This window comes from Saccoglossus kowalevskii, chromosome 5 (assembly GCF_978046115.1).
Source record: "Saccoglossus kowalevskii chromosome 5, keSacKowa6.1, whole genome shotgun sequence".
In the NCBI taxonomy this organism is placed as follows: Eukaryota; Metazoa; Hemichordata; class Enteropneusta; family Harrimaniidae; genus Saccoglossus; species Saccoglossus kowalevskii.
The window spans coordinates 12,938,281-12,965,460 of NC_140645.1; the positions used below are offsets into that span (position 1 = coordinate 12,938,281).

General features: G+C 34.8%; 1 long non-coding RNA gene across 1 annotated transcript; it reads right to left on the reverse strand.

The window, feature by feature from the left end:
* Positions 1 to 2,946: 2,946 nt before the first annotated feature.
* Positions 2,947 to 26,140, reverse strand: LOC146745523 (uncharacterized). The gene is made up of 2 exons (XR_014929508.1): positions 25,930 to 26,140; positions 2,947 to 3,243 (listed from the first exon to the last, which is right to left on the reverse strand). It is a non-coding gene; the product is annotated as an uncharacterized LOC146745523 (long non-coding RNA).
* Between the last annotated feature and the right edge of the window lie 1,040 nt (positions 26,141 to 27,180).

Below are 27,180 nucleotides of genomic sequence, written 5' to 3' on the forward strand. Positions count from 1 at the left end.
ATGATACTCGAAAATGCAAATTGGATTTGGTATGAGGCAGGCGGTGAAAAAATTAAGATAAAAATAATATTTTTTAGCAATTTTTTGCGCTTACAAGTGAGAAATTACGCTGAAATAAAATTTTATTTTTATTTCATTTTCTGCTCTTGTTCATTCGGCGGGTTTGCGAAACAAGATCTGCACAAAATTACAGACTATCAATGTACAAAGTTTCATTGAAATGTGATTGGAACTTGAGACATTAATGGAAAAGCTGAATTATGAATTATTCAGCAAATTCGGTAATATGCACACATTTTAAACAGGTTTGTTCATAGTCTTAAAGCAACCATTTACCACATTTCTTTGAAATGTAGTACAGTAGAACGTCGATTATCCGAACTGTTGGGGAGACATGCTTTTTGCTCGGTTATGCAAACAGTTCGGATATGCGATCTTGTGTGGGCGTGCTCAAGTTTACAGGCTCACCACACACAAATTCTAACGCACATGACTGTAATGAAATCAAACAATAATACGTGTAGAGTGCGTCATTAAAAACATTTTTATTTAATCAGTAATACATTGTAATAAAAATGTTGCATGCTGGAATGTTAAAAAGTGTTTCAAAATGTCCGTAAAATGTAGCGATAATAAAGTTCTTGGGAAAACCAAGTCCCAGAGCCAAGTGAAGACGGATTTCTCTGAACGATCGTCATAGGCTGTTTTCGTTATCTTTCGTTTCAGTTCTGCACTTGAATCCATTTCACTGAAAAAAATCCAGCAGCTTTCGTTTTGCCTTGATATCGGATATCATCGATTTACCAACACCATACTCAGTAGATAGATTGCTTGCGGTTTCGTCACGTTTTAGTCGATTTATAATTGACAACTTTGCGTCCAAATCAAGCACACCGCGTTTGCGTTTCACTGGGGGTAGCCACGCCAACGCTAGATAAAAGATGCCGATAAAGTAAACAGGTGAAAGGACGCTTCGTATTCGCTGTGTATAGATCACAGTCACTTGGGGGCTGAAAATCAATAAATACTAATTTTCAAAAAAAAAAAATCATCCGCTATACGTATATAAATAAACAAGTTGTGAAACACGGCACCTCATGGGTAAATCAAGTGCGCATACTCATTTTCAGCCAATCAGGCGTGCCGTAACAGCGAGTATTTCCTTGATTTACCCAGAACTCTATGCGAATCCCCCTTGATTCTGGCTGCTGGCCATTTTCGTTCATGAAATCGTCGGATATCATCAGAAAACGCGGGATTTGTGCAGTTTTGAATAAAACCAAGTTAGCGATTATGAACAATGGTTATTAACGTAACACCTGATCCCCTCTAAAATTTTTGTTTCGCATTTTAAGGTAAGAAATCGACATTTGAAACCGACAGGGTGTCGATTTACTCGGTGCCGTGTTTCACAACTTGTTTATTTATATACGTATAGCGGATGATTTTTATTGAAAATTAGTATTTATTGATTTTCAGCCCCCAAGTGACTGTGGTATAGATCGGCTAGCGGCTCGATGTTACCAGATTGCTCGGGGATTTTCGAATGGTAAACTGCTACAAGATGTCCCGATTTTATTGGATTCAGCAAAGTTTTTAACACCTAGAACGATTGACATAATAAATTGTTGTAAAAATCCAGGTTGGCTACTGTGATCATCGGACGTAAACACTTCGACGCTGTGAACCATCAAACGACCCGTCGACTGTGGTCATTGGTTGCCGTTGTCTGCTGATAAACCATCAAAGAGGCACACCAAGGGGTTGTCGTTTCGCCTCTCTTTTTCACTGCACTATTAAACTGGCGTCGTTTCTGTGGCAAGACATCCCAGAAGTTATTTTCTTTCTTTTTTATTCCGAAGAGGATGTGACTTCTCATACTGGACATTAAAATTAAAAATCGGAAAAAACATGGGATCGGCTCATGGCCGCGTTTCTTTGACGGCAGTGGAACCCCGTACAATTTTCCCGGGAAACGTATCCGAACTGCGGTGACTTACAACTTGGTAAAGTCATAGAGGGTCTATGGTAAAGTTAAGGATCTGACTGTAAACAGTGGAGAAGACATTTGATGAAGTTTGTGTTTTTAGGACATTTTTTATTTACAGTGGAACACTGGTATGGCGTAATAGGCTTGTCTGAATTTAGGAAATTATTGGATACTGTAATTCGTTTCATTGTTTGCGCAGACACTGTAAACAATGAACGTACACGTGAAAGACGTCGGATTACATGTTGATAACAGCTTTATTGAAAGTGTTGCACCAGGAAATCACACAAGGCGACTGTAGTATTTATTGTTTACAGTTGACTTTTGTATTATACGGAACACAGCCAGACATGCATGCAAACTTTGGGGGACACAGCAGGTTCGGATAACCGAACATTTCGGATAATCGACGTTCTACTGTACTTGAAATATCAGCAGGAAAGCCAAAAATTTACTAATTATGCAAATAAAGTAATTAATATGCAGGGATAACCCAAAACTTGACAACCATGTACCAAGTTTTATTTTAATGAGCTGATTAGTAGCGATATCAGTGGAAAAGCAGACAATTGGCTAATTATTATGCAAATTAGGTAATTAATATGCATAATATGCACATTAGCCCAGAGCATCTATGCATCAAGTTTTATCAAAAACCAAAATATGAACAGTCATGCAGACACACTAACTGCAAAGACCATTGTGTGCTCTGCATACGGTCAAAATGGAAAAAAAAAAAATAGTAGGCCATACCACATGCATTATCTACCTAAACATGCCAGCATGTTTCTAAGCATGTACACATAACATATGCCAATTACCACCTAATATAATGTAATAACATATAATATCTCTTACCCTGATTAAGTATTCTATACCCATGCAATATTTCCCAGTCTATAATTTTACTTTTCAATCCAAACTGCATCATCGTTGAAAATAAATGACAAAGTAAATTCAGTTTGTTTTCTTTAATGTAGTTACGTTCATGTAAGTAGTTGAATACACTTTCAGCTGTTGTCAATCTGGCCATATGTCTCTTAGCGATGTAATCACCCACTAATAGGTTTTTCATCTCTTCAACTTCATCTGGACTGAGTGCATGGGCTAGAGTAGAAAATAATTGCTTTATAAGTGAGATGCATAGTTCTATATTGGTTCTGGTTACTTCTGATTGTATGTTAGTATATCCTAAGATAGATCTTGGACATAAACGTTCCAGGCAGTCCAAACAGGCTCCCATCACTGGTCATCTATGTCATAGAAATAGAAGGAAACATAGTTGAACTCTGGTGACTTTGCCCTTTGTTATATATTATATTATAGCATTATCAATACCAGTGGATTTTATGACATCATTGCAGCAGATTATTCGCGATAATGTATTACATTATTGAGCATCAAGGCCCTGTCCCATGGATATGAATACAATGTTGTTTTCGAAAACGAATAAACAAGAAACTATTAAAAAAGAAGAGAAATTCTTAGATAACAAGTATTTAATACCAAAATCGTCATCAAATAAAATGGTCCATAACCAATAACAGCAGACTTCAATATCGAAATCAGACAATATTTTGAGGGCATCGTCGTCTGCTCTGTACGCTAACGCGCGTTCGGTCGAAGCGTTCCATCTAGTACGAGCGCTTCTAGATTCCACGACTTATGCCGCTGTCCCGGTGGCCTCCTGATTAGTTCGCCTTATCGTGTTGATGAAGTGAGGTTAACTGAGGATAATGTATCCAAGCAAATGCGATATTAAAACGAAATGGGGTACAATGTATGTCTACGAGTAGAGAGATGAATTTGTTCAGTTTTTGTAGTGAGTAGTACAGTTTTGTGAAACGAGATCGACGATGACCGACATGACTTGCATTTCCTCGGCGTTGACTCCTGGTAAATGTAACAGTCTGGGCACAGTTTGCATAAATAAATGAAAATATCTGTGTTCTCAGGTGTGTATCTGTTTGTTTATACAGTGAGATTAAAATCACTGTTGGTTCTCCTTCTAGGATGGCTAACACCCACTAGCTTTCCGGTCATGTTCGTTTGCCCGCTACGCCTGTAAGTTTCGTTTGGCTTCTTAGTATTCGTCAAATCCCCGCCCTCCCGTGGAATTTAAAATAACTATTACACAGACAGGACAGTTGCCAATAATATCTACTTACACACAGTCAATCCAGCTGGACCACGGCGGCGATCTAGCGTAGTGTAGTGCAAGCTAGGCCGCGGTGGACACCAATACGGCGTACCAGTCACGGTGTGCCGTTCGCTCAGGCGATCACTATTATGCTACTCCACACCACACAACAGTCACTCATTGACCCGCAATGTAAATTAGTCCAATACAATAATATCTGATGGATTAAAACTAGTTTCTTTCTTAGTTTGCCATATGAGATTGTGGAAACAATTTCCAGAAAAAAACATTTTAAATTATTCAGATTCACGGGCCAGACTCTGTGAAACTATTTCGTCCACTGTGGATTTTTCTCCAATTTTTTTCGCTTTTTAGAGGCACCATATCCCCTGGTATTGACAACGCTACAAAATAATAACAATTCACGCCTCGTACATACATGTCGCACAAAGTGAGCTTTCGCCCATTATGGGTTGTCGGGTCGTTCATTATTGTTTAAATAATAATCCCCATTATCATAGTTTGTTTCAATATGAATATGCATTGTCATAATTAATTTTAAATACTAACAGGTTTTAAGGTTTAGACAACAGTGGGAAAGCAGTTTATCGAATGTCTTTGATAGATGTAAATATCTTACAAAAACATTGGTGCCTAATTTGTTTAATTATTTTAAGGGACATAATTTCAAGCTGTATTCAAAGTAATTCAGATTTTTTATTATAAAAAGAAATGCTGCAGCTCAGAAAAAAAGAGCTGCATTTAAACATGAATAGATTTATATATCATGCAAGATACCAGAAAATCTTAGCTGGATTTTGCCCAAGTATCTTGTACAGGTGTCTGTCAAAAATTAATCACTGAGAAAAATATGAACTGCTTTATTATATTCATTGTGTGACTACTGTATTATTTGAAAAGTAAAAAAACACCCTCTATGAATAGCTATCATGTTGCAAGCTCTGCTTTGTATTAATGCAAATCTACTTTTATAGTTAGTTGGTGTCCAGTGGAGAGAAGTCAACAGTACTGTTGCCTCCTGAAAATCTGAGAATCTTCAAACACTGCAATCTTTGAAGTGCGTTTTTAAACCAGTATTATAAAAACTCTATCATTCTGTTCTAATAGTTGAAACAAATTTCTGTGAATTTTCATTTGTCGAATGAACTGTTTGTCAAATACAGAATACCGTAAAATCTGTATTAGAAGTCGCATCTCTAATAAAAGTCGCATTCATTCTTTTTGAATAATTGAGAATCAAAAATTCATCATTTCTCATATGTGTAGATGCTCTAATAGAAGCTACATCCCCACTGTTGCATTGTACTATTTTAATAGAAGCCGCGGCTACTAATACAGATTTTACAGTACCTATTTTTGAGTACAATTTTCTTTTCAAAATGTGGATGAAACATTTTGATTTTTATGTACTTTTTATTTATTGTTTTCGATTTAATAACTTTGGTCTAAACAGATTTTCTATTAGCTTCAGATCTTGATCAAAGTTTGGCACACAATTCATAGGAGTGCTTATATTGATTTTCTGAAATCTTGTTTTCTGTAAAGATTTTAGGTTTGCAAATCAGCCTGTGCAAAAACTCTCTCCATGAGTTGGCTTTGAAACCCAGTAAGGGATTCTGAGATACATTACCAAGGATATTATTACAAGATAAATCATTTGCTTCATTGAACACATACAACAATGCATATTTCCACAGAGATCAGTGACCTTTGAATGTGTATCACCAGTGATCAGTCAAGTAGAAACAGTCAACATTTTTTTTTTTAGATTATCTCAATTTTTGCATGATATTTTCATACAGGACATCTGTCATTCATACTCAGGAAAAACTTTATACTGATGAATAAGATGACCAAGTTATTATGCACACAATAATAACAATTATTAACGACGACAACGACGGACAACAATTTTTCCCTTAATATACCTTTCCCTTCCATCTTTGATGTTACAGGCAAGGTAAAACACAATATGACATTATTTCCAGATATACATGACTGTTCTTGGCTACCAAATTATATTTAATATTATAAACATTTTGGCAAAAACGACTGTGACCAAGATTGTTTTGATAAAAGTGTATTATACCTTGTTCAGGGGGTATTCAACACATTTTGGCAAATGATATGTTTAATTAAGTAAGGTATCTGAAATTTTAATATTATAACAGCCTACCAACTATATTGGGTACATGCATTCTTATTTTTTTTAGGCTGAAATAGCTGTGCAAAATTATAAACGTGGTTAGAGCCACAATATAAACGTACAAACATGAAACGCATAACACACTGCCCCCCCCCCCAAATACAGCTTGAAATAGGCTGTCGTGAATGCATGTCAATAGTGACTAGATGGACATAAGCAAGTTAAATCTTTATAAACCATATACATTTCATAAACAAGCAGACTCTCGGCTGAAATAGCTCCGCATTTCCATCAAAGAACTGAAGATATCATTAGAAAATGAACAAATCTGAGAAGGATTTACCCATGTATATGATATCAAAGCAACCAGACTTGCAGTTTTCAACAATAAGTCGAAAATATCACTTTTACCAACAATATTCATCAAAATTATAGAATTAAAAATACCATCACAAAAAGAACAAATCTAAGAGAGGACAAAAAAAATTGTAGTCTACAAGAAGATGTTGAAAATGTAAAGAGTTGACACGGACGACGCCGACGGACAATCACTAATATGACAAGTTCCGCTCAACAAAGTCGACAGCGAAGCTAAAAATAAATTCAAATTTATAATTTTATGCGACCTTAGTATTATTAATTTATTGTAAACTAGTTGGTAAGACAATAACTGGTTATATCAACAAAAAGAACTATTAGCTAGTGGTTGAGATGAAAATTTAATGAATCTTTCTGTTTATATTTTGAATTTTCAAACAGCATTAATTAAAACAAAATTAAGCCATTTGGAATTACATCTGCAAAACAAATCAAAGAAAGCTCTGAAAGAACTCCTGTGTCCTGGGAGAATTGGAGACTTTTCAGACAAGAAGCTTGATAACTAATATTTGTCTGCTTATTTGAGATGTACAACATGAAAACAATGTGATCCACATTATTGAAATTTATAATCCCCAAACTAATTAAATTGTTGCGTTGTATTGCATTAGATTATTTATGCATCAAGATTCATTGAAATATATCAAGAGCAAATGTCTGTAAGGATCAAACAATGGTGGCAGGTGTCAAAAAATAGATTTGGCTCATATTTTGCACAGTGATAGTACTTGGTCCACAACCCCTCAAAATAGCTTTCTTTTAGATCAAAACTCCTTGTTGGCATGGTAATGGACAAACAAAGTTTTCTGGACATTTTCCCCAATTTCCGCATCTCAAAAACACAGAATTTAGCTTATTTTAGGGCACTGTCTCGGCGACACCTTTAACCTATCATAAAAACAAAACAAGATCTGAATAGACCAACATTTTGACTTTTTCAAAAATTTTGTGAAATTTCTAAAGACGTACATTTCAGTTCTTGGGCGGCCTGAAAACAATTAGATGTTTCAAGCTTCAAAAAAATTAACTTTTGTCCCAAATTTGTAACGCTATAAGTGCCGCTCTGGTATTTTCTTTGGCTTGAAACTTCTACCATATATAGATCATTAGAATATCTATCAAATGAATTGTTGTATTGTTTGGTTGTCACGTGACTGTCCCTTAAAGTAGGTCACATTTTGTGTTTGGCGAAAATTGTGAACTTTAGCCATGTTCAAAGTACGCTACATGACAAAGTAAAATATATTTTTAATTCAACTTATTATCAGAGGTGAACAAATGTATTGTCTATCAAATAGATGCTTCTAGAGTTTCGGGTCATGACGTTCGGTCACGTAGTTGTCCTTGAAATTAAGCCATTTTTTGCATTTGTTGAACATACGCTACGTGACGAAGTGAACAATAATTCTTATTCAACTTCCGGTCAAATGTAAATCTATGTATTGTCTATCAAATGAATGCTTGCAGAGTTTCGGGTCATGACGTTCAGTCACTTGGTTGTCCCTGAAAGTAGGCCATTTTTTGCATTTGACGAAAATTGTGAATTTTAGCTTTGTTGAACTTACGCTACGTGACGAAGTGAACAATAATTCTTATTAAACTTCCGGTCAAATGTACATCTATGTATTGTCTATCAAATAAATGCTTGTAGAGTTTCGGGTCATGACGTTCAGTCACTTGGTTTTCCCTGAAAACAGGTCACTTTTTGTGCTTGACGAAAATTGTGAATTTTAGCCATGTTCAAAGTATGCTACTGTACCTGACAAATCAGGATTCTAACTCAACTTCTTGAGGCAGTCATCTATGTGTTGCCTATCAAGTAAATGCTCGTAGAGTTTTAGGGAGTGACGTTTAGTCCCTAGAAGTCTCTGAAAATATACCATATTTAGACATTGTGTATCAACTGAATGTTAGGAACTTTTGTTCCCGTGTTAGTGTTCCTTTTGATATGCATTATAGAACATAGCTGAATTTTAAACAATATCTTAGTTTCTTTATTACAAATTGATATTTACACTTAACTAAACTTTAAGTTAAGTTTAAGTTAACACTGTAAGTGCATTATCAGTCATTGTAGTACCAATATAATATACATTGCACATTGACAATGTTAAAAGAAACAAACTGTTCAAGAGGCATCTTCTCCAAAGTAACGGAACATCCTAACAGCATTTATCTAACAAAGCCTACATAAGAACACCTAAAGTACAGTCTATATAGATCTTTAAAAACTAAATGAATAATGTTATCTACTTAAGGACTAAAGCATGTAAACATTTGAAAACGTGCTTATTAAAAGATACACACACAACGCCGCTACGGGACACCGATTATTTGTGGCAAACATTTTTGCCTGTGACTAAGTTTTTTGCATTATTTTTTTCCTTCAATCCCTCTATCTCATCACAACACAGAGAACACAGCGTTCTGGCGATCGTTTAGGCACCGTCCCTCACAGTGGTTTAGGTTTAGGTGGCGAATAACGATCATCCGAAGACCGATGCTCACAACTTGAATCCCGCCATTAACAAAGAACAATATTATGGTTATATAATTTTTCAGATGTTTTAATTTGGTATTATTTCCAAGGTTTTTTCCAAAATTCAACCACTATATTTCTCTAAAAATCAAATAAAACCAGTTTTATGTATTTCCGCATTAAGGTAGCGAGAAGGGTTTTGTAACGTTTTCGAATAAAACATTCCCTGTCTGTTGTCTCATTCAGAACAGTAATTTAGCTTATATATTTCAAAAGACTAAGTATAGAGGTACAAGTTCGCACAAACTGGACAGTCATTGTTTACATAGTGATCACGTGACATCAAAAATGGCGAACCTTGTAAAAATGACTAAGTCCGCCATTGCGAGAGCACACTGCGGAATTTCCTGGTGAAATTTACATCATGCATTGTCCGTAATCAAGTCCATTGAAATGTGTCCTCGGTAATCAAAAGACCTATTATTCCGATTTCTATGCAGGTTTGTTTTTTTGTCCCCAAATTATTTCATACTTGACACCTTTAACAGACTATTATTCTGTGACAACGCATTTTCTTTAAAAACCCAGACATATTTCGCACCATCATTATCTTTTGAACGATAACTGCGAGTTTGAATGTCCTAGTCCGAACGCACTTGATTTGGCGGCGGTCCTAATGAGTCGTACTCAAAACTTCAACTCGTAAAAAACGCGAAAACAGTTTTGGTTAATAAAACATTGTACATTTGCTGTATTGATATACACTAAAAATAGCCAAACATATTAACCACTGATATCATAGTACTCATACAGAGTGTCAGATAATGAATAATTTCAAGCTCGAGCGTGAAAAAGAAAACTGCTGGCATTTGAGTCCGTACTCCAGGACGTTCGGGTTTCCATTGTTATGCGAACGAACAACGATGAATAATCCTCTGACAAACATTACTGTCCCACTGTACACGCTGACAGTTTACAAACAAGCTAATCCTTCAAGTGTATCTGATAAGAGTTCTAATAAAACGGTTTTCATGGTGAAACAAAATGGCCGATGTTTGAGTGCGACACTGAGTGGCAGATTTTTCTTTCCCTCGTCTGTCAACGCCTTCTTTTCTTTGCCATTGTGTTAGAAAAAGTGATACTAGTAAAATAGAATATTGACTTGGGAAATAAAACGAGTTAAAAGAAAGTTGTGCAAAGTTACAGTACTTATTTCGCACAACATCCCGTCCGCTTCCGCTTTCCAATCACCTTTTCTCCCGCTTTTGCGACCGCTTGTAGAATTCGACTGGACAATTTCCGCTTTAATTTCGAACACGCAAACCCCGAAATATCAACGCCCGCCCGCCCGCCCACTTGCTCGCGCGCATTTAAAATTCAGACTAATAGAAAAATTTCCGAGGTTCACATTGTCTTATAATTGTTAACTGGTTTTTTATGAATGTTGAACAGCTGACAAAAGGTCAAATACTTTTTGTTTTAACTATCTATAATTATATGCACGCAATCTGACCCTTTGACCTCGATTTGACTTGGACTGAATATTTTATTTTAAACAATATTCTGACATGAAATACAAAATGTATTTCAACACAAGTACGACATGGTTGTCTGGGTTTTCTTTTCTGATTGTCGAGTCTTCGCGATGTGTTTTGTATAATTATTGTTGTTTTTCCCCGAGGCAAAGACAAGCTGAAGGACCATGAAGCTGAATGACAGTTCATGGGCTGAGTGAAAGGAAATATTTCTCAGCCTAAAATAAAACCTAATATTACACTTCTTTGTTTATTTGTTATTTTTACATATGTTTTTCATGACAGTATGTCTGTAAATATCTAGAAAAATCTTGTCTTTCGTTTATAATTTTGATTGTTTGGAATGTCTGTTAACCGTGTCCCAATAATTTGTTTGGAATGTCGATCCCAGTTGGTTTCTCCTTACTGAGTTTAGGAAGGGCGACGATCAACACAATCAGTCGAGACATGACAAACATTGACCCTAATTATTCATGGGGACCATGTCCGTAATTTGTGGGCTGAAACCCCAAATAATTAAACAAGTATTATTATTATAATATATATTTTATTTAACATCGCAAAACTACAACAGAGCTAGAGTTGTTCGCGGTCAAACAGCCGCATTGAAGACGGTGCAACTTCAACTAGCCATTTCTTACCTTGAAATAAAAATTCGACGAAGAGCATCAGGGAAAATATTAATAATCATTCTTATCAATGCTTTATTTTATTTAAATCTATGAAATTCACGAGTTTTTAGACATTTGTTGGCAACTTCCGCGCTAAAAAAGATTGAAAATGTGGGTGTGGTTCTTTGCGAGGTCCTGTTGATAATACGGACAAATATGGTTCTGTGACCCAGGTCGTGCTCCGATCATGTGACTTTCAGCCAATAAATGATGTTGTAACAAAGCATATTTGACGCTAATTGAAGGGTCTTCGTACCATCATCCAATTTCCGGCGTCGATTCACATAGTGTTTTTGTGCTGTGGGAGGCTTCAAAATTATTCGCTGAAAAACATCAATATATTTTGACAAACGGGGGGAATTTGACCATACCAGGTTTAGATACATTAAAGTCCACGGCGAATCAGTTTTCTCTACAAGTTGGGAAATAAAGTAAACCAGAGTAGGGTCGATGATTGTCAGCCCTGAAGGACTTCCGTGTGAATCCTGAGTTTCGAATTTTTCATCGACTGGCCACCAAATAGTTATGGCTATAACTAAATCTGACACGTTTTTTAAAGCCTAATAAATTATTCATACATGTCAAGCTCGATTTTTTCAGGGCATGTGGCCGTTTTTAGTCGAAAATATTATTTTGTGGGAACACTTTCACGGTACTATACGGTATAGACTGAACTCATTCAATGATTATGACTTATTTTTGAAAATTGAATGTCAAATTTTACCAGATTATTTTGGGAAATAATCATTAACATTTCCTCGTTTCTCTGCTCTGTCAAAATGAGTTACCCATGCTTTTTTCACGTAACTGTCTCATTAAAATAATAAAAAATATTACATCTAGAACAAGCACCCAAAACACGTAAGAGGTTCCAGTTCAGTTGCTTTCACGATACAAGTGTCATACAACTATTAGATTTGTGTCGTTCAGAATTTAATAACAGTTAATACTAGTTGTATGTTCACACTTTACTATCAAAACCACCATTTCGACCACTCATGTGCCAGTGATCATGAATGTTTGGGCGAGGGTCGGTGTTTCCAATGAGCGAGCGAGCGAGCGAAAAAAACGCGATTAAAAGGCGGTCGGTTTCAGGTCGGATAAGACCGCATGGTTGGAAATTAAGAAGGGGAGGCAAGGGGGGTACATGTAGCTGGTACGGTTTTACGGGAAATAAAAAGGGTTTTTTACAATTTACAAGGAAAAAAGATGTTTTTACAGTTTACAGTGTTAAAAAATGGAACATTGAATGGTCCGAAGAGCTTTCCGACTCAAATTCTCCGCCATTGCTGCGCCGTGTGTAGAACCGCATGCGCATATTACCCTCGTAATGCTCTTCATTCGGTTAGAGTGCCTTTTACGTCTTGACATTCAATTTTGTAGTGAATTGTGCCATCTAGTCATTTTACAGTTTCTAAAATGTAATTTCCCTGGAATATTTTTTACGATTTTTTTATTTGGATGTAAATTCTTTTACGTACCGAGAAAAATGACACATTTTTACAGTGTACGAAAAAAATATTTGATTGATTACGTTGTACGTCTAGCCTGTGATTACAGAATTACGGAATTTTTTTTTTATTTACGTTGTACGAACAAACAAATATTGTAATTACGTTGAACGAAAATAACCCTTGCCCCCCCTCATTAAGCGATAAGCGGTCAATGTAAAAGCGAAAGGTTGGGCGAAATGAGTACTGTATGCCCGGACTGTATGACCATGTTTCTCAGACGAAGTCTTAACTGACATTAATGCTGATAATGGACGTTAGATAAACACGCACTGTTTGCGACGGGAAGCTTGTCATCTGTTATATCAGAATCGTCAACAACAGAGTATACAGATAAGATGTTATCATTTAATCCCTTCCAAAGATAAACATTATGTAAATATCCATAAAACGGCAGTTGTAGTCTTTTCTGCTAGTGTCTTAAAACACTAATTTAAGCAACGTTATTTCGCAATTTCGATCTTTTGTAAATCTGGGATGATGTATCAAGGTCTAAAGTAACCGTTTCATTAATTTTTGAAAAATCAAGAAAAAAGTGAAAATTTCTCATTCTCGCTACCTTAAACCTGTAGTCAATTCATGTTCCAGGGCCACTTTGTTTAGCTGTGCATTATCAGCCAATATACCATTAATTGCATATGCAATAAACATTTTGTGTTTGGACCAATCAAATTGACGGATTAACACCATCAATATACTGGTATAATATAATAAATAAACAAGTAACATTTGAATATAATCAGTCAAAACATGTCAGAGATAAGGCCTTAGAACAGCATTCATTAAAACAAAATGGCCGCCAGTCAGCCATTATGAAAAACAAAACAACATGCTTTAGGGACCAATAATGACTTATGTATGTACCAAGTTTGAACACAATCCATCCATAAATGGTTGAGATCTGCTTTCAGAATGCCACAAAATGTTTGATTTTTGACTATTTTTTATCACAAAAATGGCCACCAATCAACCATTTTGAATCAGATCGTCAAACCAATAAATCTGTATATCTACGACATGATGTATAATATTACATCGAATGTATGTGTATAAGTTTAAATGTACTTAGAACAGGCATGTCCAAGATATAAGTTCGGTTGCATGAAATGACGAATGTATGGATGCACATACACACACAGGTCACAGAAATTAAATTACGAAAGCACAATGAGCATGTAAATGCCCAGACTACTACAGAACTAGCAACACAACTTTTTTTGGTAAGATGCGTGCCTTGTTTGTTTTGCGTCTTAGCTATTCAATCCAATAAACAAATGATTAAACTAACGCGACCATGACATAATACGATATCTGTATTACTTGATCAAACAACGCGAGATAGTGTGAGATGTACACTACACAGAGAGTAGTACATGTACAAATGTACATTTTTTTCTTGGTTAAATGCTCTCCACAAATACGACAAAACATACTAGTATGTAAGTTATTTCTGTGTTTATTCTCCATGTTCCTGTAATTATACAAAATAACGAGTATTGGTATAATTAAAATTTATTCTCCATTAAAACATCAGCTTCCTACTGAATATTAAAGGATTTCAATCTGTCAGTTCTCAAACGCACTGACAACAAAAACTACAAAGCTACCACACAATGAAACATTTGACACCAACACCGCTATTTCACCTTTATAGAAAAAGTTTTAGGAATTCTGGGAAAAATCAAAATCACACTTTTAACAATAAGCATTGCTAGTCAGTTCTATAGTAGTCTGAGGTCAATGCTACATGTATATGTTTGTTACCAATATTCACACCAGTCTAGTTCCAAAATACATTTATCCCAGAGCAGGGCATGTGTAAATACCAAAGACTTTCAGTTTTAAACAAGCATGCACACTGTAAGAACCAATCTGATTAAAATCTGATGTAGTGTACGGGCTTTAATTATTTTGGCGATAAACTTATTTTAATTTTATTTTTTATTACTTTTGTTATTAATGCACTTTTATTTTATTTTATTATTTTACTTTGATTTTGATTTTGTGATTTTTTTTTAATTCCGCCCTACCTACATCTGACCCGATGCCTATGTAACGAGATTTCAACGAGACCCACTATCGACGATTTTAGTCAACGAATCACAGACCTCCTTCTATAGCGCACATGATGACGTCACCGAGCGGAGTCGGGTAGCAAACACACGTTAGCGACCGAGAATAACACGGCTTTTCGGTAAGTTTATCATTGTCAAATGCAACGAAAGTCATTTTTATGTTAATATTGTGGCTCGAATGGTTTGACTTTAGATCATTATTTTGCATAGTTATTCTGGGAGTGAGATTTTGTTTCCACCGTGTCTTTTTTCATTCGCCTGCCCTGGAGACGGGTGATCGGACCAACATCGTCTACGGTATTGAAGCCGTAGCTGTAAATATTCATCAAATTGTATCAACATTTTGTACATTATACAATAATTCTTTATTAAAGTAATTGAGCTGATTTGGACTGGAATAAAATATTTTTTATTGGAACACATCGCAATTGATCAGGAAATATTTTTTTGCTCCAATTTTCTGCGTCGATGCCGTGGGCCGGTGACCGTTATACAATTTAAAATCAGTTTGCATTGTTTACTATAGCTGTTTAGAGTGTTCTACTAATAATTACGATTTACTTATTTTTTTGCTTCCATTCTAGATAATTATGCTCAGTGATGTAAAATTGAAGCGATGACTGAATGAACGAACCTTGGCTGGCGAAGATGTATCTGGAAGTGTACACATTTGTTGGAAGTGAAAAAAATATTCAATGTAATGACAAAAATTCTAAAATGCTGTGGAATTTCTTTTGCAAATAAAAATATAGTAGCAATTTTCTATTAATGGTTTATTCAAGTGGGCAAATTATAATGTACAGAAAGATTGCCCGTAGAGTATCGCTACACTGAAAAGTAAGCAACAGACAGCCTGTATAAAAGGGGGGGCTGTTATTGGCTGTTACTTACGCGAGATTTGAACGGGACTTACATAGGCGGCGGATCAGATGTAGGTAGGGCGGAATTAAAAAAAAATCACAAAATCAAAGTCAAAGTAGAATAATAAAATAAAAGGGCATTAATAACAAAAGTAATAAAAATTAAAATAAGTTTATAGCCAAAATAATTAAAGCCCCTACACTACATCAGATTTTAACCAGATTGTGTGGTACTTAATGGTTGAACACAAAACAAGACAAGTTCAGATATGTTTAAATCTATGTATATTCATGGTAACAAAATAACATTAACAATGTTGTCTGTAACATCTCAGACAAATCTACCATCAAAATTTAATTGGTGTATTAGTTTTTATTAAGTACTAATACACCAATTATACTATATATAAGTTGCATTCACGAACAGCTCCTTAGCACGGGCTAAGAGGTAAAATTCCTTAGCCCGTGCTAAGAAAACGTGCGTGAACGCTTAGCACGAGCTAAGGAATACTAAGTATGGGTTAAATCTGATCCGAATTTAAGACAGTCCAGACCCTTAGCACGGGCTAACGAAGTACATATGCGCGAACGCTTAGCCCAGGGTTAAGCGCCCTCTGCGGCGACCTTTGGGTGTGAAAATTATGCACGTAATCAAATACGTCAAACTTTCTCATTCCCAAAGTTAACAGACCTGAAGTTTTCGAGGAATGTTGCATTGTCCCATGTTCGTATAACGACTCTATTCCACAAGTCATTACTCCGCGCTCGCTTCAACACTGATCGGTTCGCCATTGTATACTGTTTCTGTGCATCCAAATAAGTTGGGTCCGTCTTCTCGTGTTCCTGTGCACGTCGCTTCAAAATTAGAACGAAACATGCCAGCAGCAGAAATAGAACCTCGCGCGTGTCATCCATTTTTCGTTCGTAAATAGCGGCTTATCAAAGGTCACCGACTAATGGCACCCCTTAGCCTGTGCTAACGACTGGCCCTCCCTGTGCGTGGACGCAATTGGATCTAGCCGAAATGCAAATATGCTAGATAAGCCGAAATGAGCTTAAATCTTAGCCCGTACTTCGTGTAGCGTGAACACAACTATAGAAATATATATAATGTGCTTCAGGTATTAGTCCCTTGCTGAGTGAACCAAATACATATAGATACAATATGTTTTGCAAATCTTTGATAATTAACTATATTATAACAATATTTTTTTAATTTATAACTATACGATACAATGCAAGCAAATAGCTATTTAATAAAGAAGATATCAAATAAACAATAAAAAACTGATAGTAATGCATGCAAGTTATTTCAACTTTAACACATGAAATGTTCACAACTATTAATAAGGTTGGAAGTCGTTACCAGTTCTCTGTTGAATGTCAACAAGATGTCTTGTGTCACTTCAGCAGCAAACAGCAGTGTATTTCTTATGAATACACGTTATAGTGTAACACAACATTACTACTGGGAAAGATAAGAGATATCAGTGGAACGAATCTTGTATTCCCAAAAAACCAAGACATGCTGATTATCTCGAGTAAAAAAGAGCACTCCTATTGGGAATTAAATACTTCTCAAAATCAATGCAAGGTTTGTACTTCTGAAACTAGTTTAGGTAGCTCAACTTACTTCCAATCAAGTAGCATTTGTGCTAAAAAGTATTCAAAAAGTAAAGTATTCACAAAACAATCATTAGTATTTCTATTCAGTCAAAATTTATTTGGGTTGGCAAAAAATTAATATTTTTGAAATCTGGAAATGGGTGAGCCATATTCATGAAATATTTGACATGCATGTATGTATGTATGTATTTACTTGTAACTTGGGTGGACTTGTAGATTTGATTATCACGAGTAGACTCATTTGTTTACTGTTCATTGGGATTATGTTTAATCAGGTCTTTCTGGTTTCATGTATGTCCATCTTTATATTTTAGATGGGGGGGAGGGGGCATAAAATCAGTTATTAGTCCCTATTTGCTATGTTTTGAAACTGTCTTGATACATGTGAGACGTGAAAATGGTAATAGGTTATCTACAACCAGGAATACAATATATTTGGGGATTTGTTGCATAAATATTAAATATGAATGTTGAATGACTGTATAAAAATTGATTCTGCAAACATCTCACTAATTCCTTTTTTTTCAGGGCCACCACATCCTTCAAAAAGTAAACTACCATACCACTATATCTTGAATAAAGAAAATTTATTTTTTAAAAAATGAACGTATTTTGCTGAATATACACTTATTCTTATTTTGGGGTATATACAGGTTGTGTGGAAAAGCCACTTCAGCTACGAGTAACAAATCAACTTGTATGTGCTCAATTGAAGTAATACTAATACTATCTGATGTCCCAAATTCAGTTTGAATTACATGATTGGTCCAAATTAGCATTTGACCTTTAAACATCCAGGTGGTCAGGTGACTTGTATAAAACAGTTTTCAAGTGACAAAAAACTTGTAAACATTGATTGGGTAGGGGTGAAAAACTAGGAGGTAGAGGGTAATCCTGGGAAAACAAAGATTGCCAGTTGTAACAGATTGATTTACAGATCTAATTGGCTTATGTGAGAAGAAAGATTAAATAATTCATTTGCATAACAAAAGTCCAGCATACCCAGCTCAACTTCCTTTTATTACTCTATTGCTGTAGACCCATAGAAAGATTTCTAAGGATGCTATAAAGATTATTATTATTCGTAGTAGTATTATTACATTAACATATCTATATTTGAGGGGTTCCTGCATTAGATTGGGACATCAACTCAACTCGATTTAATTGCTCAGTCAGAGTCTTAGCAACTTTAACATCACCCTCCAACTGTTCACACAACACATGTACCTGAAGCATCTTTCTTTCACTCAGAAGTTGCTCTCGTAACTGTGGTGGGGTTTCCAAAGGTAACACCTCACTAGGATCCCCCTTTCTCACATTATCCGGCTCTAGTTTGAATGGTAACTCAGACCCTCCCCAACTTCAATCTTAGAACCCAAGGACAGACTAGAAACTTTGTCAGGAAATGAACAAAACAACTCGGTGTCATCATCAAGTTCAGAAATTATAGTCTCTATCTTCACCCCAGAAAATAAATTCTGAATCTTATCATGTATTAACCCCAGGGAAGAACTATTCACCCTACCTCTTAGTATGGCCACATAATAATAACTTTATTGCCTCCGTGTAAAAAGATTTACATAGGATAAGTACAGCAAAAAAATAAGTTTTAAAATAATAACAAGATATATGTAAAAATATTGTACAAAAGAACGTAGCTAGTATTTAAATGTCAAATAAATCTTTTTGTTGTGTAAATATAATTGGCAAGTTCTATAAGGGACGATACCAAAAGATCGATGTCGGATAAAAAACTTAATTCCTTTAGTTTTTTTCCAAACCCCCTACCCCCCACTGAAACTTAATTGATAAATATTGGTCATGGCGTCAGACTACATTCACCATTAAATACAAATTGATAATCGAACAGTAGTATTGCATAGCAGTTGGCTGTCGGGTGGGTGTAAAAAGATTTTACAAATGCACCTCATTTGACGCACAGATTTACACTCGAACCAAACCATTTTTCTGTTTTTTTCCCTTTTCGGTTATTTCTGTCCATGATTGGATAGAAAAACAAGCAGCCTGTCGGCTGAGATAGCTCCGCTGTTAGCAATGCACATGGCAATTAAAGAACAGAAGATATCATTAGAAAATGAACAAATCTGAGAGAGGACCACATGTAGTACCTATATGTATAATATATCAAAGCAATTGGACTTGCGGTTTTCAACAAGAAGTCGAAAATATCACTTTTTACCAAAAATTACAAAAATATTCACCAAAATTAGAGAATTGAAGATATCATCACGAAATGAACAAATCTGAGAGGTCCACATGTAGTACCTATATATGTAATATCAAAGCAATTGAACTATTGGTTTTTAACAAGAAGTCGAAAATATCACTTTTTACCAAAAATTACAATAATATTCACCAAAATTAGAGAATTGAAGACATCATCACAAAATGAACAAATCTGAGAGAGGTCCACATGTAGTACCTATATATGTAATATCAAAGCAATCAGACTTGCGGTTTTCAACAAGAAGTCGAAAATATCACTTTTTACCAAAAATTACAAAAATATTCACCAAAATTAGAGAATTGAAGATATCATCACGAAATGAACAAATCTGAGAGAGGTCCACATGTAGTACCTATATATGTAATATCAAAGCAATTGAACTATTGGTTTTTAACAAGAAGTCGAAAATATCACTTTTTACCAAAAATTACAATAATATTCACCAAAATTAGAGAATTGAAGACATCATCACAAAATGAACAAATCTGAGAGAGGTCCACATGTAGTACCTATATAAATAATATTAAAGCAATTGGACTTGCGGTTTTTAACAAGAAGTCGAAAATATCAGTTTTTACCAAAAATGACAAAAATATTCACCAAAATTAAAGAATTAAAGATATCATTACAAAATTAACAAATCTGAGAGAGGTCCACATGTAGTACCTATAGATGTAATATCAAAGCAATTGCACTTGCGGTTTTTAACAAGAAGTCAAAAATATCAGTTTTTACCAAAAATGACAAAAATATTCACCAAAATTAGAGAATTGAAGATATCAACATGAAATGAACAAACCTAAGAGAGGTCTACCCAAGGTACATATACACCAAGTATCAAAGCATTTAGGCTTGTAGTTTTCAAGAAGAAGTCGAAAAAGTAAAACATTGACACGGACGACAACGACGACGACGACGACGACGGACAATCACTCATATGATAAGCTCCGCTCGACAAAGTCGACAGCGGAGCTAAAAATGAACGTATTTTGCTGAATATACACTTATTCTTATTTTGGGGTATATACAGGTTGTGTGGAAAAGTCACTTCAGCTACGAGTAACAAATCAACTTGTATGTGCTCAATTGAAGTAATACTAATACTATCTGATGTCCCAAATTCAGTTTGAATTACATGATTGGTCCAAATTAGCATTTGACCTTTAAACATCCAGGTGGTCAGGTGACTTGTATAAAAACAGTTTTCAAGTGACAAAAAACTTGTAAACATTGATTGGGTAGGGGTGAAAAACTAGGAGGTAGAGGGTAATCTTGAGAAAACAAAGATTGCCAGTTGTAACAGATTGATTTACAGATCTAATTGGCTTATGTGAGAAGAAAGATTAAATAATTCATTTGCATAACAAAAGTCCAGCATACCCAGCTCAACTTCCTTTTATTACTCTATTGCTGTAGACCCATAGAAAGATTTCTAAGGATGCTATAAAGATTATTATTATTCGTAGTAGTATTATTACATTAACATATCTATATTTGAGGGGTTCCTGCATTAGATTGGGACATCAACTCAACTCGATTTAATTGCTCAGTCAGAGTCTTAGCAACTTTAACATCACCCTCCAACTGTTCACACAACACATGTACCTGAAGCATCTTTCTTTCACTCAGAAGTTGCTCTCGTAACTGTGGTGGGGTTTCCAAAGGTAACACCTCACTAGGATCCCCCTTTCTCACATTATCCGGCTCTAGTTTGAATGGTAACTCAGACCCTCCCCAACTTCAATCTTAGAACCCAAGGACAGACTAGAAACTTTGTCAGGAAATGAACAAAACAACTCGGTGTCATCATCAAGTTCAGAAATTATAGTCTCTATCTTCACCCCAGAAAATAAATTCTGAATCTTATCATGTATTAACCCCAGGGAAGAACTATTCACCCTACCTCTTAGTATGACCACATAATAATAACTTTATTGCCTCCGTGTAAAACGATTTACATAGGATAAGTACAGCAACAAAATAAGTTTTAAAATAATAACAATGATATATGTAAAAATATTGTACAAAAGAACGTAGCTAGTATTTAAATGTCAAATAAATCTTTTTGTTGTGTAAATATAATTGGCAAGTTCTATAAGGGACGACGTCAAAAGATCGATGTCGGATAAAAAACTTAATTCCTTTAGTTTTTTTCCAAACCCCCTACCCCCCACTGAAACTTAATTGATAAATATTGATCATGGTGTCAGACTACATTCACCATTAAATACAAATTGATAATCGAACAGTAGTATTGCATAGCAGTTGGTTGTCGGGTGGGTGTAAAAAGATTTTACAAATGCACCTCATTTGATGCACAGATTTACACTCGAACCAAACCATTTTTCTGTTTTTTTCCCTTTTCGGTTATTTCTGTCCATGATTGGATAGAAAAACAAGCAGCCTGTCGGCTGAGATAGCTCCGCTGTTAGCAATGCACATGGCAATTAAAGAACAGAAGATATCATTAGAAAATGAACAAATCTGAGAGAGGACCACATGTAGTACCTATATGTATAATATATCAAAGCAATTGGACTTGCGGTTTTCAACAAGAAGTCGAAAATATCACTTTTTACCAAAAATTACAAAAATATTCACCAAAATTAGAGAATTGAAGATATCATCACGAAATGAACAAATCTGAGAGAGGTCCACATGTAGTACCTATATATGTAATATCAAAGCAATTGAACTATTGGTTTTTAACAAGAAGTCGAAAATATCACTTTTTACCAAAAATTACAATAATATTCACCAAAATTAGAGAATTGAAGACATCATCACAAAATGAACAAATCTGAGAGAGGTCCACATGTAGTACCTATATATGTAATATCAAAGCAATCGGACTTGCGGTTTTCAACAAGAAGTCGAAAATATCACTTTTTACCAAAAATGACAAAAATATTCACCAAAATTAGAGAATTGAAGACATCATCACAAAATGAACAAATCTGAGAGAGGTCAACATGTAGTACCTATATATGTAATATCAAAGCAATCGGACTTGCGGTTTTTAACAAGAAGTCGAAAATATCACTTTTTACCAAAAATGACAAAAATATTCACCAAAATTAGAGAATTGAAGATATCATCACGAAATGAACAAATCTGAGAGAGGTCCACATGTAGTACCTATATATGTAGTATCAAAGCAATTGGATTTGCGGTTTTTAACAAGAAGTCAAAAATATCACTTTTTACCAAAAATGACAAAAATATTCACCAAAATTAGAGAATTAAAGATATCATTACAAAATGAACAAATCTGAGAGAGGTCCACATGTAGTACCTATTATATGTAATATCAAAGCAATTGCACTTGCGGTTTTTAACAAGAAGTCGAAAATATCACTTTTTACCAAAAATGACAAAAAAATTCACCAAAATTAGAGAATTGAAGATATCAACATGAAATGAACAAACCTAAGAGAGGTCTACCCAAGGTACATATACACCAAGTATCAAAGCATTCAGGCTTGTAGTTTTCAAGAAGAAGTCGAAAAAGTAAAACATTGACACGAACGACGACGGACGACGACGACGGACAATCACTCATATGATGAGCTCCGCTCGACAAAGTCGACAGCGGAGCTAAAAAAAAACTACAAATACTCCAAGATTTTTTTGACTTCATTAAAAAATAAAATCGTTTTTGTCGGATGGAAACTTTTTGAGGTCAAAACCCCCCACCCCCAAACTAAAGGAAATAAGTTTTTTATCCGACATCGATCTTTTGACGTCGTCCCTAATTATAGCCCTACTCTCCAAAAAAAACATAGAGTTTTTGTTTAATGTGTTTCTGAATTAGAGTTTATAATACAAAAATTTGATCAGTTGTTCTGTGGTTTTTTCTGAAGCCGGCCTGGTTGTTTTTAAGTATTTTATTTTCTTCAATGAAACAGTTTATGCGTTTATTTATGATTGAACAGAAAAAATTAACAATACAACTTGAAATTGATATTTCCCTGTAATTTTGAGGGTCTAATTTGAGTGATGCAACTTAAATTCCAAATATCTGAGAAAAATGGGCTACTCAAAACTAAGTTAAACAATTTTGTAAGTGAATTAATTAGATAGTTTGAACTGTATTTTAATTGTTTCGAACAGAAACCATCCAAGCCTGGTGCTTTTTTTGATTTTAGCATTTTCGTTGCTCTAATAACTTCTTTATCACTAATAACCTTATCTAAGTGATCATTTAATATCATTTTCTCTTCATGCTCTGATAATTCTTTCATTATATTTTCCTGGAAACTATTACCATCTTTTTCATTGTTTAGTGTTGCATACTATTCCACCATTTAGTTGCTGAAATTGGATTATTACAGTTTTGATCTGTAATTTTCATATGGTTAATAATTTTCCAAAATTCTTTTGAATTTCCTTGTTGAAGAGTTCTGAGTTTACTAAGATAATTTTCTTGGATTTGTTTTTTCTGTTGTTTTATAAGTTTCTTAAATCTTTTCTTTTTAGAATAAAGTTTGTCTTAGTTGCATATCAAATGAAAATTTATTTATCAACTCTGCACAAGCCATTAGATCACATTTACTCTGGTTGCATTGTCTAACAAACCATCAGGGATTCGTTTTTTTGTTTGTTTTTGTGAATATTTTTATTTGGATTAATTTTATTAAAAATACCTGAAGCTGAACGTTTTAGCTGATTAAATTTCTGGGATGCTATATTTACATTGTTATACTTAAAATTGTGTTATTAAACTTCAATTTTACTCTGTATAACTTTTGATGCTAATCATGGTATTTCAAAGCAGATAATTTATCCCATTTCCACTTCCTAGGCATTGGCTCTAATTTAGTGTGTTCATGTTGTGTAGTGTGCACATTAAGTAATGTTGAAATTTGGCAATGATCTGAATAACATGTAAAACTGTGGAATTTGAAATATTCAAATTTGTTGAGAAGATCAGTTGTTGCTAAGCCATAGTCTACCACAGTTACCATTCTAGTGATAATTTACGTACAGTTTCCACAAATATCATCTGCTATGCGACCATTTAGAATTCTCAAGTTACAATATTTACAAAGATCACATAATAATTTTCCATAGCTGTTTTTGTTTTTATCCATGTTACAGCAGTTCAAATTAGTATCTATCATACAATTTTGAGGTAGTGGTACACGTCTTGAACTGTCACTTTGAGTGAAATCATGGATCTATGTCAACACCATACTTGACACAAAACAATGGCCACTGACTGCAGAGTATACCAGTTGCCATGGCATTAAATATTATACACCAAACTGTAATCACTAACACTTAAATCTAAAGTCTGTTGGTCCCTAATTGCTAAATAATAAATTGATAGAGTAATCTAAACCTCTAGGTCGATTGCATATATACTTCTACCTCAAATTTAGTATAGTATTATCATACAGATGAAGTTGTCAAAAAAAAGTGTACAAAAAAGGCTTCTATGACATGTAATAGCTAATTTGCATATTCTGTGGAAAGAGTTGTCAAATTGGGTATTTGGATAGGCTGCCATATTGCAAAGATTTAAATTTTTCCAGGAATTTTACAATATTATTGGTTCAGGGGGTTACCTCTATTGTATGCTATGTCAGATTGTGCATAAATTTGCATAATTAAAAATGGCTGATGAACTCTACTTATGGCGTTACGGTGACAGATGTATAATAATAATGACAATTCATTTATTTCCTTGAATATATTCTTAAATACACACTCACAGAAAAAAATAATACTATGTATAAATATGCAAGGAAAATGGAAATTCTTGCAGCAAAGCTTGTAAAATATATTTCCCCTTAATTTGTAAATTACTTCTTTGCTAGCATATTTGACAGATTGTTACTTATCCAAAATAAAAAAAAAAAATTAATACAACAAAAGATATACATATCTCTAAGTTTAATTTCGCAAAATATTTAAATCAGCGAAAACTGAGGCATGTAAATTATACTACACTGCCAATTTAGTTATTCAATAATTTACGTTTATATACCTTTTTAAATAAAGAACAATTAGAACAATTGTGAATGTTACTAGGAATACCATTCCACAATTTCACACAACTATGAGTCAAACACATAGATTTTAAAGTTGTTCTTTTATAATTGATTAATCTTGTAAACTCAGAAAAACTTTCTAAGTACAAATAGCCATGATGCAATACACACGATTGTCTTCACCGCTAAATGTAAAATTCAAAGTACAGTAAAATGTTTGTAAATCTCTTAAACGTACAAGATCGGTACATACCTGAAATGATTACAACACACTAAGGACCAACAAAGTTCACATACAGCACCAAAAAGGATGGGTTGTGGCAGGTTCACTTTCAGGCGTGTGTCGGGTCAGGGGTCAAATAATATTTATGAGCATACCCACCAAGGACAAATAGAGGGCGCAGTACATATTACAATATCAGTCGGGTTACATCTAAAATTCACGACGATAATTCAATGTCAAGATTTTCAGGAGCACTGAATCAGTTCATCAGGAATAGTGTTCCCAAATTATTGACAATGTACTAGAACACTCGGCGACGTAATCCACTACGACGTCTCGCGATACTGTAAACACCTGTAAAATCAGCACTTGGCATCGGATTCACACAATATCGGCACCAACAGAATCCCTATCGTTTATGGATCAGAAGTGTACCACTTTGAATGAAATACAAACGTGATTTATCAGTATAAATGTCTGCGTGTACGATAACGAAACTCCCGTCACCAGATTCAAAACTACATGTAACTTTTTCAGGCTCCCCAAGTCTTTGCAAATTATTCTTACAGTAACAGAGATATTCATTAAAACACAGCAGTTGTCTACGAAACTATTAAACTCTTAAAACTGTTAAAAGTTGTTTCAAAACATCAATAATAGCAAGTAAACACATATTTCTATATATAATCTCCTAGGATAAAAAACCTCAGACGAACAAAACAATCCTACTCTAGGTGGTCAATAAGAATTTCCCAAACGTGATACAATAGGGTATTTCCCATTCTCCTTCCCAGAGATCCTTGCGACCAAAACACCGAAAGTATATATACGTAAAATAGAACTCTGCCTGGGAGATTGGGTATTTCCCAACAGGTCGAATTGCCTCCACGCGCTAATGAGATTGCATTCACAGTCAGCTGGCACACAAGTGATAATAAAATAGTTGCGATATTTACTATATGTGGGCCGCCATCTTGAAAACGGCACAAAACTAAATAAAGAGACGTTTCTGTTTATTTAGTTCCATGCCGTATTCAAGTTTGCGGCCCCATATAGTAAATTAGTAAATATCGCATTTATTTTATTATCACCTGTGTGCCAGCTGACTGTGGTTGCATCACACCAGCGGAGTGTATTTTGTCTCATTACCGATTACGTCGTGATGGGAGTAACATCCGGTCCACGGCTAGTGAATTGCCCGGGGGGGGGTACTCTATATGCCGTTATTACCCCATGTGCGTTCCAAATTTAGCGGGGAAAGGGGGTGTTTTTCACCTTCTA